We start from the raw sequence: 12,171 nt of genomic DNA on the forward strand, positions 1-12,171 counted from the left end.
TCAACCAGAGAAAAACAGTATGACGATTGAGACCAGTTTACATTACGTTTACAGGCTAATATGGGGTCCCACTCGGTGAACACTAGAGGGTAGCATTTGTCAGAAAGCTAGAGAGAAAGCAACACATTTCTGACGAGAAATACGTAAATAAAAGGTTTGTAACGCAATCTACTCATGGAACCAATAAATTCCGCAGTAGACATACAGGTCACTGACTCCATAGCAACATAAGTGACCACATAATAATGCAATTTGTTTACTCAACTCTCAGTTCATGCCACAAGTTAGTAGTAGCCTATTATGAACATTCTATCTCTCCATGTACAATTCTTTATTATTTTTTTATTTGAGCAACCAGACCTCAGTGTTGGTGCATCTGTGTGTGTGTGTGTGTGTGTGCAAGTTGTTGCAAGTGTGTGTATGTGTGCATTACTAGGGTGTGTGCATAATGTGTATTTTCTGCAGTTGTACTTGTGTGTGTACTTAGGGTTCAGGTGATCGTCCATGAGGCGGTGGTGTGCTTTGCTCTCCCAGAGAGGTTAGGAGAGAGAGGGAGGCTGCTGAGAGGCAGCTGTATTTGGAATAAACACACATTACCCACTGTGTTTTCATTTACTGCAGTGGGAATCAAACTCTAAACACATCCCGCCCCTCTACACTCAAACACGCCAGTGTTTGGCCAGGCCACCAGCCGAACAGTTGCACAATGACAGCTAAAGAAGGATGACCCGAGGCATCCTCCGACACAGACACATACACACTCGCCTACCTACCATCATCACCTTGCGCTCAATAGTTTTCCAATGACATACTCATTTAGGATGGTGGTGTTTTCTTTATGGGGGTGGAGCACGGCTTAAGATGAAGCTGTCAGAATGCAAGACTCACGGGCCGTTTCCCCACACTGACAGCATGTGGAAGTTTGCTACACTACAATCGGCTTTCAAGAAAGTAATGGTGAGCTACAACAACAGCCAAGCCAACTCATGAACAGTTCTCATATCCTCTCTGGAGAATTAGAACTATAGATCTGTGTGCACAGATAATCCACGTTGATGTAACCATAAACCGAGTCTTACACTGATGACAAAATTGCTGTAGAGATCTGCTCTAGATCATTCTGTCTCACAGAGAGACTTCCATTTAGGGAGGACATGTGGCTTTTATATAAGAATTAGTCAAATTCCTCATTCCTGGAACAGACAAACTGAAACAGGTTTCAGTTCATGTTCATTGCTCTCTCGCTCCCCCTCTCTTTCTCCCTCTCTCTTCCTCCCCCTCTCTCCTCCACCCCTCTCTCTTCCTTCTCTCTGCGTTTTGCAACCACCAGGCTCACCACCTGGATGAGTGGATGACGAACAAACTGCACATTTTCTTTCCAGTAACTGAACTAATAGATATTTATAACCAGCTGGTCAATCCTTACCCCCCCCCCCCCCCCCCCCCCCAAAGCCCCCCTCCACCCCATGCAGCGGCTGGAAGAGCTCTCTTTAAAGAACAGTTGTGACACTCCTGGCTTTGTTCTTAAACAAAGAGGACTGGCCCTCATCTGCCCGTAATTGGGCCGGCTCTTGGAATGCGCTTGATGTCTCCGCGTGGCCCACTGTCACTCACGACGCACAGGCAAGGGCCGCTGGGACAGGAAGATGGATGAGCGGTGGAAATCCCTCTATCTATCTCCTCCTTTACTCACTCTCTATCAGTTTTCTCCTTTTCCCCTCCCTTTTTTCTCTCTTTGTCATCCATGCTTCTCAACGCGGTGGTCGAGTACCCCTCTACGCTCAGTGGTGAATGGAACAGTCCGCCATCTTACTTTAGCATGGGTATTTGGCCTTGACGAGCTGTACCACCAACACTTTGGAAGTGGGGGTGGTCGTAGGCATTGGTTTAGCCTCACATGTCAGTGATCGTTACTGGGCTGACGTTGACTGTGAGCAGACTGCTCAGAGAAGACTGTGCAGAGGGTGTGTGCTGCATCATTATCGCAAAGGAAGTAATTTAAAGAGTTTAAAAACTTCTTGCTAATGGTTTTGCTGAGTAGCAAAAGGAAAGCCTGAATTGAATAGAGGTTAGGAAATGCCAGCACTCCTAATTGGTTTTATCATAAGTAAATAATCTCACCATTGCTGAGTGTGCAAACTCTGTGGGCTGAAGCCACAGCTTCTGAGATGTAGCACTGATGAAGGGTGGTGTGTGTGTGTGTGTGTATCCAGGCTTTTTACTAAGCACCCACATTCCAAACCCCTTCATTTGGTCATGACTCATTTACACTCGCGTCCTTCACCTTTCACCCCCAAACTCCACTCTGTGTCACACAGCCCACCTCCAGCCAGCTTGCCTGGGTAAGTAAATAAATAGATGATGTAACGTGTCTTTCTTCTCCAGCCCCCCCCCCCACCCTCCACCACATTCAGAGCCAATGCAGTGAGACGGGTGTGGAGAGTAGAGGGGGGTCGGGGTGAAGACAGTGAAAGCTATGCAGTGGGGGATGAGGGTTGATGAGCGGAGTTGTGTATATGGTGTGTTTGGGGTGTTGGGCGGGCGGGGGGGGTATAAACAAGGTATAGGCTGGGCAGATGTGATAGAGAGGAGGGGTTAGGAGGGGTGGGGCCCAGAGCACCACTCATGCAGAAGCCCTTTAGTTGGTCTGGACCAGCTCCTGTGTTCTCTGTAACAGCCCAGGCCAAGTCAGGCCAACCCAGGCAACCGGCTCCACTCCCCCTTGGCCTCCCCCCTGGTCGTCTGGGCCCCAGGTGCCAGGTGGGTGATTGGGGCTGTAGACTGTAGCAGGCAGCAGCCGGTGGCTGGCCCTGGCCCTAACGACCTCCTCCAGGGCTGCCAGCTCTATTGTGATGCAGCCCCCCCCCCCCCCCCCCCCCCGACAATTCACAGGTCTGATATGTCTCCATGCCGGAGCCTCGGCTGGGCCTGGCCTGGCTGCTGCTGCTGCTGGGTGTGGGTGTGGGTGTGGGTGTGGGTGTGTGGCCATCCGTGTTTTTTAGGTGTTTATGAGTGTGCAGACGCTTAAATGAGGTGCGGCGGACAATGCCTCTGTCTCAGTGAGTCACTGAAATGCGCGTGTCGCACGCCAAATCAAAACAGCCCGCCCGGCCGACGCTGTGAACAGAGGCAGTACACAAACAGTAAGGTCATGTTTCTATCGTAGAACTCCTTTACAAATACCCCTCCCTCCCCTCCCCTCCCCTCCACCAGCACTAAAGCACCCACCACACCTTTCTGTAAGCACGACGAGCCTGCCCCCACCACCTGGTTTGAGTCTCCGCTGGGCCCTTGGCTCTACAAATGAGAATAACATGGTGTGAGAGAGGACAAGCATGGCCAGGAGGACATCAGCAGAGCGTGAACCCCCAGGAGGGAGTGGGGTCGCTCGCCAACTGTACATGTACGTTTTGATGTGCGTTATACAGCATGTCAAAATAGACCGGGGCCACCCCTTAAAACGTCAGGCAGGGCGAAGAGCGAGTACGTGCCCCGAACGCTGGGAGAATTCCATTTTAAGAGACAAGAATGAGGCGAGGTGCATGGAAAAGGTCAGAAGAAAATTGGACGGCACCGAAAATTACAAACTGTGTAAATGATTACCTGCGGGTGACGTTGAACATTTTGGGTTTGGGGGCCGTCGGTTTTGGCATTAGTCACTTTCACCTCATGTAAAAGTAAACGTGCGGCTGAAACAGACAGTGCTGGAGAGGAAAGTGCCAGGATGATTAATGAAGTGTGTCTTTACTCTCTTTCACACCATCCCTTTCTTTTTTTCTATTTGTGTGCATGTGTATGCATGTGTGTGTGTGTGTGTGTGAGAGAGAGAGTGTGTGTGTATGTGACGGGAGGGGAATGTTAGCCTAACAAAGCTCCATCCACATCAAACACACACCCTGCTGGTGTTATCCTGTTTAGACCAACACCCTCACACACTCACTCTCTTCATGTACGCTCCTGCCCTGTGACAATCAAGACCCTCCATCAGGTCACACACTGTCCCCCACCACCTCCTCCCACAACTCAAAATGTCCCACCCTTTCAAAGGGAGTTGGTTGCATAACTTCAGTAGTGTAGTTTGACCTTTTTAGGCAAGGGTACATCTTGACCCCAGCCCCTGTTCCAGCCTGAGCTCCAGCCCCCAGCCCAGCCCCGGCCTCAGACCTCAACCCAGCCTCAGCCCTTGCCCCAGCCCCAGCCCCAGCCTAAGCTCCAGCCCTTGCCCCAGCCCTTGCCCCAGCCTCAGCCCTTGGCCCAGCCTCAGCCCTAGCGCCAGCCTCACTATCAACTCCAGGCAAAGCCTCAGCCTCAACCCCAACCCTCACTTCCCCGTCCCCAGTAGGGGTTCATAGCAGAGTGTGGATGAGGTGTAATAGATTCTCCATGAGTAGCTTCTTTCCTTCAGATCTGCCTGTCATTTACAAGGTGAAAGTTCTGCCCTGCGAACCTCTGCGGCCTAGCGTGGAGACCTGCATGTGTCGGAGCGGCTCGTTGTGTTTTCAAAGCTGTTTCATACTGTCAGGGTTGACTTATCTGAGCAGTGGAGAGTTTCCCAGGGAGAGACCTATCCACAGTCAGCTTTGGAATGTTTTTCCAGAATGTCCAGGGGACTCTGAAACAGGGACTCGACCAGACCTGCTGGACTCTGAAACGGGGCCTCGACCAGACCTGCTGGACTCTGAAACGGGGCCTCGACCAGACCTGCTAGACTCTGAAACGGGGCCTCGACCAGACCTGCTGGACTCTGAAACGGGGCCTCGACCAGACCTGCTGGACTCTGAAACGGGGCCTCGACCAGACCTGCTGGGGAGCTTCAACCACAGCATCCTCAGGTCTGTTCTCACCAGACAGGGCTGGGCCTTGACTCGTTGCCGTACAGTCCTTTCACAACCTTTTGTCCCTTCTGTTTGCACCACTTTTTCGGCCATGTTGGCTCCGGCGCAGCCTGTTGTGTTTGCAGGAGGCAGCTGGTCTGTGCCCTGCATGATTGAAACAGTAAGGAGTGAACGCTGGCAGGATCAAGTCGCCCCTGGCTGCCCCCCCCCCCCCCCCCCCCCCCATCCCTTCCACCCCTGTGTCTGGACCCTGATCTGGTAGTCAGAACCATCTGCAAGCCCCCTTCTCTCTCCCTCTCTCCTTTCTTTCCCCCTTTCCCTTCGGAGAGGAGAGGAGAGATGGGACCACAAGTCCCCTCAGAGGCGCAGTCCTCCCTGGCCGTAATGGATGACAGATGTGTGTGAGAGAGAGAGAGAGAGAGAGAGAGAGAGAGAGAGAAAGAGAGACAGAGAGAGAGAGAGACAGAGAGAGAGAGAGACAGAGAGAGAGCGAGAGAGAGAGAGAGAGAGAGAGGGGCTGTAGCGTGAGTGTGTTTCATGTTAGCTCTCAGCGTGATGAGCAAGTAAGCAGCTGGAGACGAACAGGAACCGCCCCTCCGGACCCCTCACCATACCGCCATCTTTTATCCTCTCCTCCATCCTGGCCAGTAATGCACTCCTTTGCTTGGGTAATATATTGGTCTTAATAAAGCACAAACAAAAGGCAAACATGCTGTGATGGGAGAAGAAGGAGGGGCTGGAGGAGAGGAGAGGTATTCCAGTATCCTGTTGAATCAGTGGAAAGAGAGCCTCTTTAGGTCTTCTCACAGTAAATCTTATGGCGGTTGGATGGCTATGCTCTGTGGTACCATTTCCCTCAGTTGATTGCAAAGGAGTTGAAAGGGTACTGCTCTGGAAGTGCCCAGGTCTATGCAAGACAAGCTGAATCTGTAGCCACACTAGATGGAAGCGCTTCAGTCACTCTGTCATAAAACATCAATTCAAACCTCCAAAGGAATTCACTTATTGTCTGAAGCAGGAACAGAGAGATGGATCTCTTTAGTAGCGTTTCTTTGCGACCCCAACTCAGTTCCTTATTGCTTAATGGAAATTCAAGTTCCCCCAAGACTTGCCTGATGTGAACAACATATCTTTTAACCACAAGCCTTAAACACTGGACATCAAATTTCTCCTACTCAGTCATGTTTTATATGCATGCCCAGGAGAATTTCCTCAGCAGTTCAGGGCCTGGGAGAGGAATGGGGACGAGGATAGTGTTGAGTTATTAAACATCATGAGTGATTAATATAGCATGACGTCGTGTGTTAACCACTTTTACGAGGTGACGGGAAGAAAGAAATCACTGCAGGTGTTTTCGGCAGGTCTGAATCAGTCTACCAGATGATTCAAAATGGCCGCCCTGTACTCGGTGACACAGCACACCGTTCTTGGAGCTGGACTGCTGCTCAAGGGAAGGTGAGGGGTGGGAGGGGGGGGGGGGGGGCGAGGAGGAAGAGACAACAGAGAGACAGACAGACAGCGTGCGAGATGCCTGTTATTGTGTGGGCGTGCATGTGTGAACGTGTGCACGTGTGTGGGCGCAAGTGTGTCGGGGGGGTTCTGTGAGGGTGGGGCGCAAGCTGGTCTGTGAGGGTGGGGCCAGGCTGGTCTGCTAAGTTGTTGGCAGGCCCTCTAAACCGAGGCTTGATGAGGGGCGGAATGATAGTTAGGGAATTTTGAGCAAGCAGCCCGTTGGTAGGCCTCACTCTGCTGGGCAGAACAGGGGTGGGGGGGCCTCATTATATCTCTCTCCATGTCGGGCCCTTAAGTCCATCTCCTCAGCGCCTGTTCTGTTTGTTTAGAGAGCGAGAGCCTTTTAAGCTACGTTTGGCCTAATGAGCCCATTATCTGCCAATGATCCACAAAGAGGCCCTCCTCTCCCTCTTTCACTCTCCCTCTCTCCTCCCACCTCCCCGTGTCTCTCGCCCTCTCTGTCCCCCATTCTCTCTCTGTCTCTTCCCTCTCTCTGACTCTCTCTCATTCTCTCACACTCTCTTACCTTCCCTCTCGCACCCCCCCCCCCCCCCACGCTTTCGATCTCTTTCACCCTCCCAGTTCATTTTATCTTCTCTACCCTCTCTCATCCCTCTCCATCTCTCTCTCTCATCTCTCTTTCCTCTCCGTCTCCCTCCATACTGTGCTCAGTTCTGTCCCTCGGGGACAGCAGTGTAACCTCTCTCCTTTGAACACAGACACCCCCACCCCCCGCAGCCCCCTCCTGGCCCCCCCCCTCCCTCCCAGCTCTCTTTTCCAAGGCTGCACAATTTTATGTTGTTGTTGGGAACCAGCGCTGGTCTGGTTTTAACTGTCTGACACCTGCAGATATTGTACCCCCCCCCTCCCCATGCTCCCCTTTAACAGCTGACAATGTTACTGGTGAGTTACCAGTGGAGACGGGAGGGTGGGGAGGTGGAGGGGGGGGGGGGCACATACAGTGCACACCTGAGGCAGCTGGTGCTCAGAAGCCCATTAGGGACCAGGACACCAGGGAGGGGGGTGGGTGTGGGCATGCGTTGCATAGAGACTGGGGGGGGGGGTGTAGGTTTCTTGAATGTACCTCCTGATTGTCGGTCTTTCTGTGCTTCTAACAGATATTACTTCTAAGATGTGTGTGTGTGTGTGGCTGTGTCAGTCCATATGTAAGCCAAAACACTTCCCCCAATCCCCCATCCCACCTCTATACCCCACCCCTTCCCCACCAGTAGCTACAGGAAGCATCTGTTGATCAACCTCGACCCCACCCCCCTTCACACACACATACATACACTCCTCTCGCCCCCCTCCCATCCTGGGCCTGGTCGACCCGTTAACGCTGAAGACTTAATTACGGTGATCTGGTAATAGCGGAGAAAATGGCAGGAATGCTGTCCACATGGCCGCGCTCACAGCGGGGTCAGACGCACGAGCTCCTGCACTCTCCAACCTCCACAGCCCCTCCTCACAGCCCCTCCTCACAGCTCCTCCTCACAGCCCCTCCTCACAGCCCCTCCTCACAGCTCCTCCTCACAGCCCCTCCTCCTCACAGCCCCTCCTCCTCACAGCCCCTCCTCACAGCTGCTCCTCACAGCCCCTCCTCCTCACAGCCCCTCCTCCTCACAGCTCCTCCTCACAGCCCCTCCTCCTCACAGCCCCTCCTCACAGCTCCTCACAGCTCCTCCTCACAGCCCCTCCTCCTCACAGCCCCTCCTCACAGCTCCTCACAGCTCCTCCTCACAGCCCCTCCTCACAGCTCCTCCTCCTCACAGCCCCTCCTCCTCACAGCCCCTCCTCACAGCTCCTCACAGCTCCTCCTCACAGCCCCTCCTCACAGCTCCTCCTCCTCACAGCTCCTCCTCACAGCTCCTCCTCACAGCTCCTCCTCCTCACAACCCCTCCTCACAGCTCCCAGCTGCACCGGCCTCACACCGGGGAAGAGAGGGAGGAAGGAAGGAAGGAGATAGAGAGACAGAGAGAAAGAGAGAGAGAGAGAGAGAGGAGAGAGAGAGAGAGAGAGAGAGAGAGAGAGAGAGAGAAAGAAAGAGGAGAGAAAGAGAGAGAGAGAGAGAGAGAGAGATAAAGAGAGAGAAAGAGAGAGAAAGAGAGAGAAAGAGAGAGAGAGGGGGGAATCTGAGAGAGAGAGAGAGAGAGAGAGAGAGAGAGAGAGAGAGAGAGAGAGAGAGAGAGGAGGAGGGAAAAAACGAGGAGAAAGACAAAGAAAATTAATCTGTTGGGTGCTGGATCTTAATTCGATTTAACGAAGGGGGCTTGAGATTCGAGAGGCTTTACACACGCATCCAGACACGCACGCCTGAGCACACACCAGTCACACAGCTCCTGTAGGTCCCATTGATCTGTTGGAACAAACCCTCATTATGAGCAATTATGTTATTCACCAGCAGTGGCAAATCCATCTCTGCTCTTTCATTATGAGCTAATAAAAGGAGTTAGGAAAAGCTGCTACGCTTAATCACAATGTATCCGGGTTTTGCCTAAGTGTCAGATTGGAGTCGGAAACCTTTGTTTCCGTCCAGTCAATGCTCACAATGCCCACATATTATTTCACTTCCCTTAAAAAGCATTAAAAAAAAAAACGTGTTTGAGCTACATGAAAGGATGTGTTGGAAGGGATCTGTCTTTTCTGTGTGTGGGCATGACTGGCTCATGTGTGGGCATGACTGGCTCATGTGTGGGCATGACTGAGGCTTGACCCCCCCACCCCACCCCCCCATCCACCCCCCCCCCCCCCCCCCCCCCCCGAGCTGTATTAGGCCGGTGGTGAACCTGTTGCACGGCTCACACGGCAGACGCCGGGGGCTCCAGTCACACCACGGGGTCGCTCTGAACATGTGACCGGAGAGCCCGCAGAACCGCGGCGGCGGTGAGACGACGCGAAGGACAGGACAGAACCCTTCCCTGTGGACCCGGGCCCCCTTTCCTCTGCCGTGTGCTCTCTCCACGGCACGCAGCCCCGTCACCCTCCACCCCCTCCTGCTGGTAAGAGAAGAAACAGAAAAAAAGTCCAAAACCTGTCTCTCCACTTCTCCACCCGTGCGGGAAAAAGCCCATTACTATGTTCATCTTTTCAACGTTTGACAGGTGGAAGTAGAACTTTGGAGTTTACGTTTTAATTATAAAGAATTCCAGATGTGGAGAGGGGCTCATAAATTAGAAGCAGAGCTACTCAAATGTCTTTTTTCAAAGGCACCAAACTGGTCACCATCTGCTTCTCATTGTGGCCAATGTTATTAAGGGTCCTGACTACAGAAAGGCCCAAGTCCCCAGTCTGGCCCCACAATAATTGACACTATTAAATGTGCCTAAACAGATTTAGAGCGTCCAGAAAAGTTACATTTGTCTTGGAGAATGACTCTAAAAATCTATTTTGGAGTGAGGGAACCGAAGAAGGAGGACTGGGACTTGTCTGATGCGTAACGGAAGAAGAATGAGGGTGAAGAGAGGTGGGAATGTTGAAAGGGCACAAACACAAACAAGTTTGGCAGGTATGCGTGCGGGGTGGGATGCGGAAGTCAATGGAGAAAAAAAGAGAGGAGAGGAGCGGAAAGGAGAGGAGAGGTCTGAATTTTCCAAAGCAAGTCACGAGAGAGCGTCGTCCACCGTGCTTCAGAGTAGCTTTACTCTGCTTAGTGTTTGGGGTCAAAGACAATCTAACAAGGCATGAATGTGATACTGCTGTTGTCGTAGCTCAGGACGACCATGGCCGAGGCAACCCCCCCCCCCCCCACACCCCCTCACCCCAACCCCCCTCAGCCCCCTCTTGCCCCTCCTGTACAGAATCAGGGGCCGAGACAGAAGGGAGGTCCTGGACGCTGATTGGACGTTACGGTTCTGTTTGTAGTCTGCTGGTGCTGCCCAGTGGGTGCAAATGGGGGGGGGGCTTAGGGGTCAGAGGGGCACGTCAGAGCCGGAGTGAGGGTGCGATGTCTCTCCTCGGTGTGGGATGTTAGAGAAGTAAGGATGAAAAAGAGGTCGAAAAAAAGCATCATCACCCCCCTCCCATCTCACACCCCTCCATCACCCCCCTTCCATCTCACCCCCTTCCATCACCCCCCTCCCATCTCACACCCCTCCATCACCCCCCTTCCATCTCACCCCCTTCCATCACCCATCTCACCCCCTTCCATCACCCCCCTCCCATCTCACCCCCTTCCATCACCCCCCTCCCATCTCACCCCCTTCCATCACCCCCCTCCCATCTCACACCCCTCCATCACCCCCCTTCCATCTCACCCCCTTCCATCACCCATCTCACCCCCTTCCATCACCCCCCTCCCATCTCACACCCCTCCATCAACCCCCTTCCATCTCACACCCCTCCATCACCCCCCTCCCATCTCACACCCTCCATCACCCCCCTTCCATCACCCCCCTCCCATCTCGCCCCCTTCCATCATCCCCCTCCCATCTCACACCCCTCCATCACCCCCACCCCTCTCCCCCTCTCCCCCTCTCCATCACCCCCCTCCATCACCCCCACCCCTCTCCCCCTCTCCATCACCCCCCTCCATCACCCCCACCCCCCTCCCCCTCTCCACCCCCCCCTCCATCACCCCCACCCCCCTCCCCCTCTCCACCCCCCCTCCATCACCCCCACCCCTCTCCCCCACCCCTCTCCCCCCCCCCCCCTCCATCACCCCCACCCCCCTCCTCTCCAAAAGCGGAGGCATATCGGCAGGAGTAAAGTGGGGCAGGAACTCTCCGGGGAGTGATTGAAAGGGTGAGAAGTTAATTTGGCAGCTTTTCCTCCTCGCTTTGCTAATGTTTCCTCTCAGGACTAAACACCCCCCCGACACCCCCGGCTCCTCCCCTCACACCACCTCACCTCACCTTTCCACCTCTAGACACCCAGCCCCCCCCCCCCCCCAGCCCCCCCTACTCCCCCTCCATCCTTCCCTTTACTTTCCCTCCTCCTGTCCAACTGCAAATGTTCAAATGTCCAGTTTGCAACTCCCCCCCCCCCTCCAAAAAACCCACCCTCTGTGGCAGCGGTGCACGTTGACCCGAACGAAAACCTTTTCTCCCCAGGAAACTTCCTGCTCTGAAACACTTTGGCTCAAGTGTGTCTCCTCGTGGGACGTGGAGGGGAGGAGGGGAGGGGGGCAGCGGAGGGGAAGGGGAAAGACAGGGGGCCAGAAGGTGATGGTGGTGTGGTACTTGAGCTAAATGGAGACCATGTTGTTGTATCCTCACAAGCTGTCAATCAGATGCCCCGGTGATCTGGAGGTAGGCTCTGCGTCTGCTCAGGACAGGACGAGGGGTCACATGGGGAGGGGGGGGCATGATGGAGGATATTTGCAATGTGTGTACGTGTGCATGTGGGGGGGTGTCTGTGTGTGCGTGTGCATGTGTGTGTGTGTGTGCGTGCGTGTGTATGTGGGTGGGTGTGTGTGTTGGGGGGAGTGAACCACCTTGTGGTGTCCTTGCACTTCTTCACTCATCGCACGCAGGATCGCTCCCATCAACAGCAACACTGTCCTGAATCAACACAGGCCAGGGAGAGAGAGAGAGAAAGAGAGAAAGAGAGAAACGTAAATAGCCTGGCACATCTCTCTATGGCTGGCTTTGCCCGCACACAGCCGCATATGGACCTGATTAGCTTCACCACAGGCTAAACAACAACCAAACAACAATAACAACAACCAACAACGGATTCTACCACACATTCCCAGGAAGAACTTAGGAGGACAATTAAAGGCAGTAGTAGTCAATGGGCCACATTACATATAAATCTCATGGCTTCCAATTGTCTCAATGAGTGTTCTCAGCCTCTAAGAACACCGCAGAGAGCAAACTCTACTCT

Source organism: Hypomesus transpacificus, chromosome 3 (assembly GCF_021917145.1).
Source record: "Hypomesus transpacificus isolate Combined female chromosome 3, fHypTra1, whole genome shotgun sequence".
NCBI classification, from domain to species: Eukaryota; Metazoa; Chordata; class Actinopteri; order Osmeriformes; family Osmeridae; genus Hypomesus; species Hypomesus transpacificus.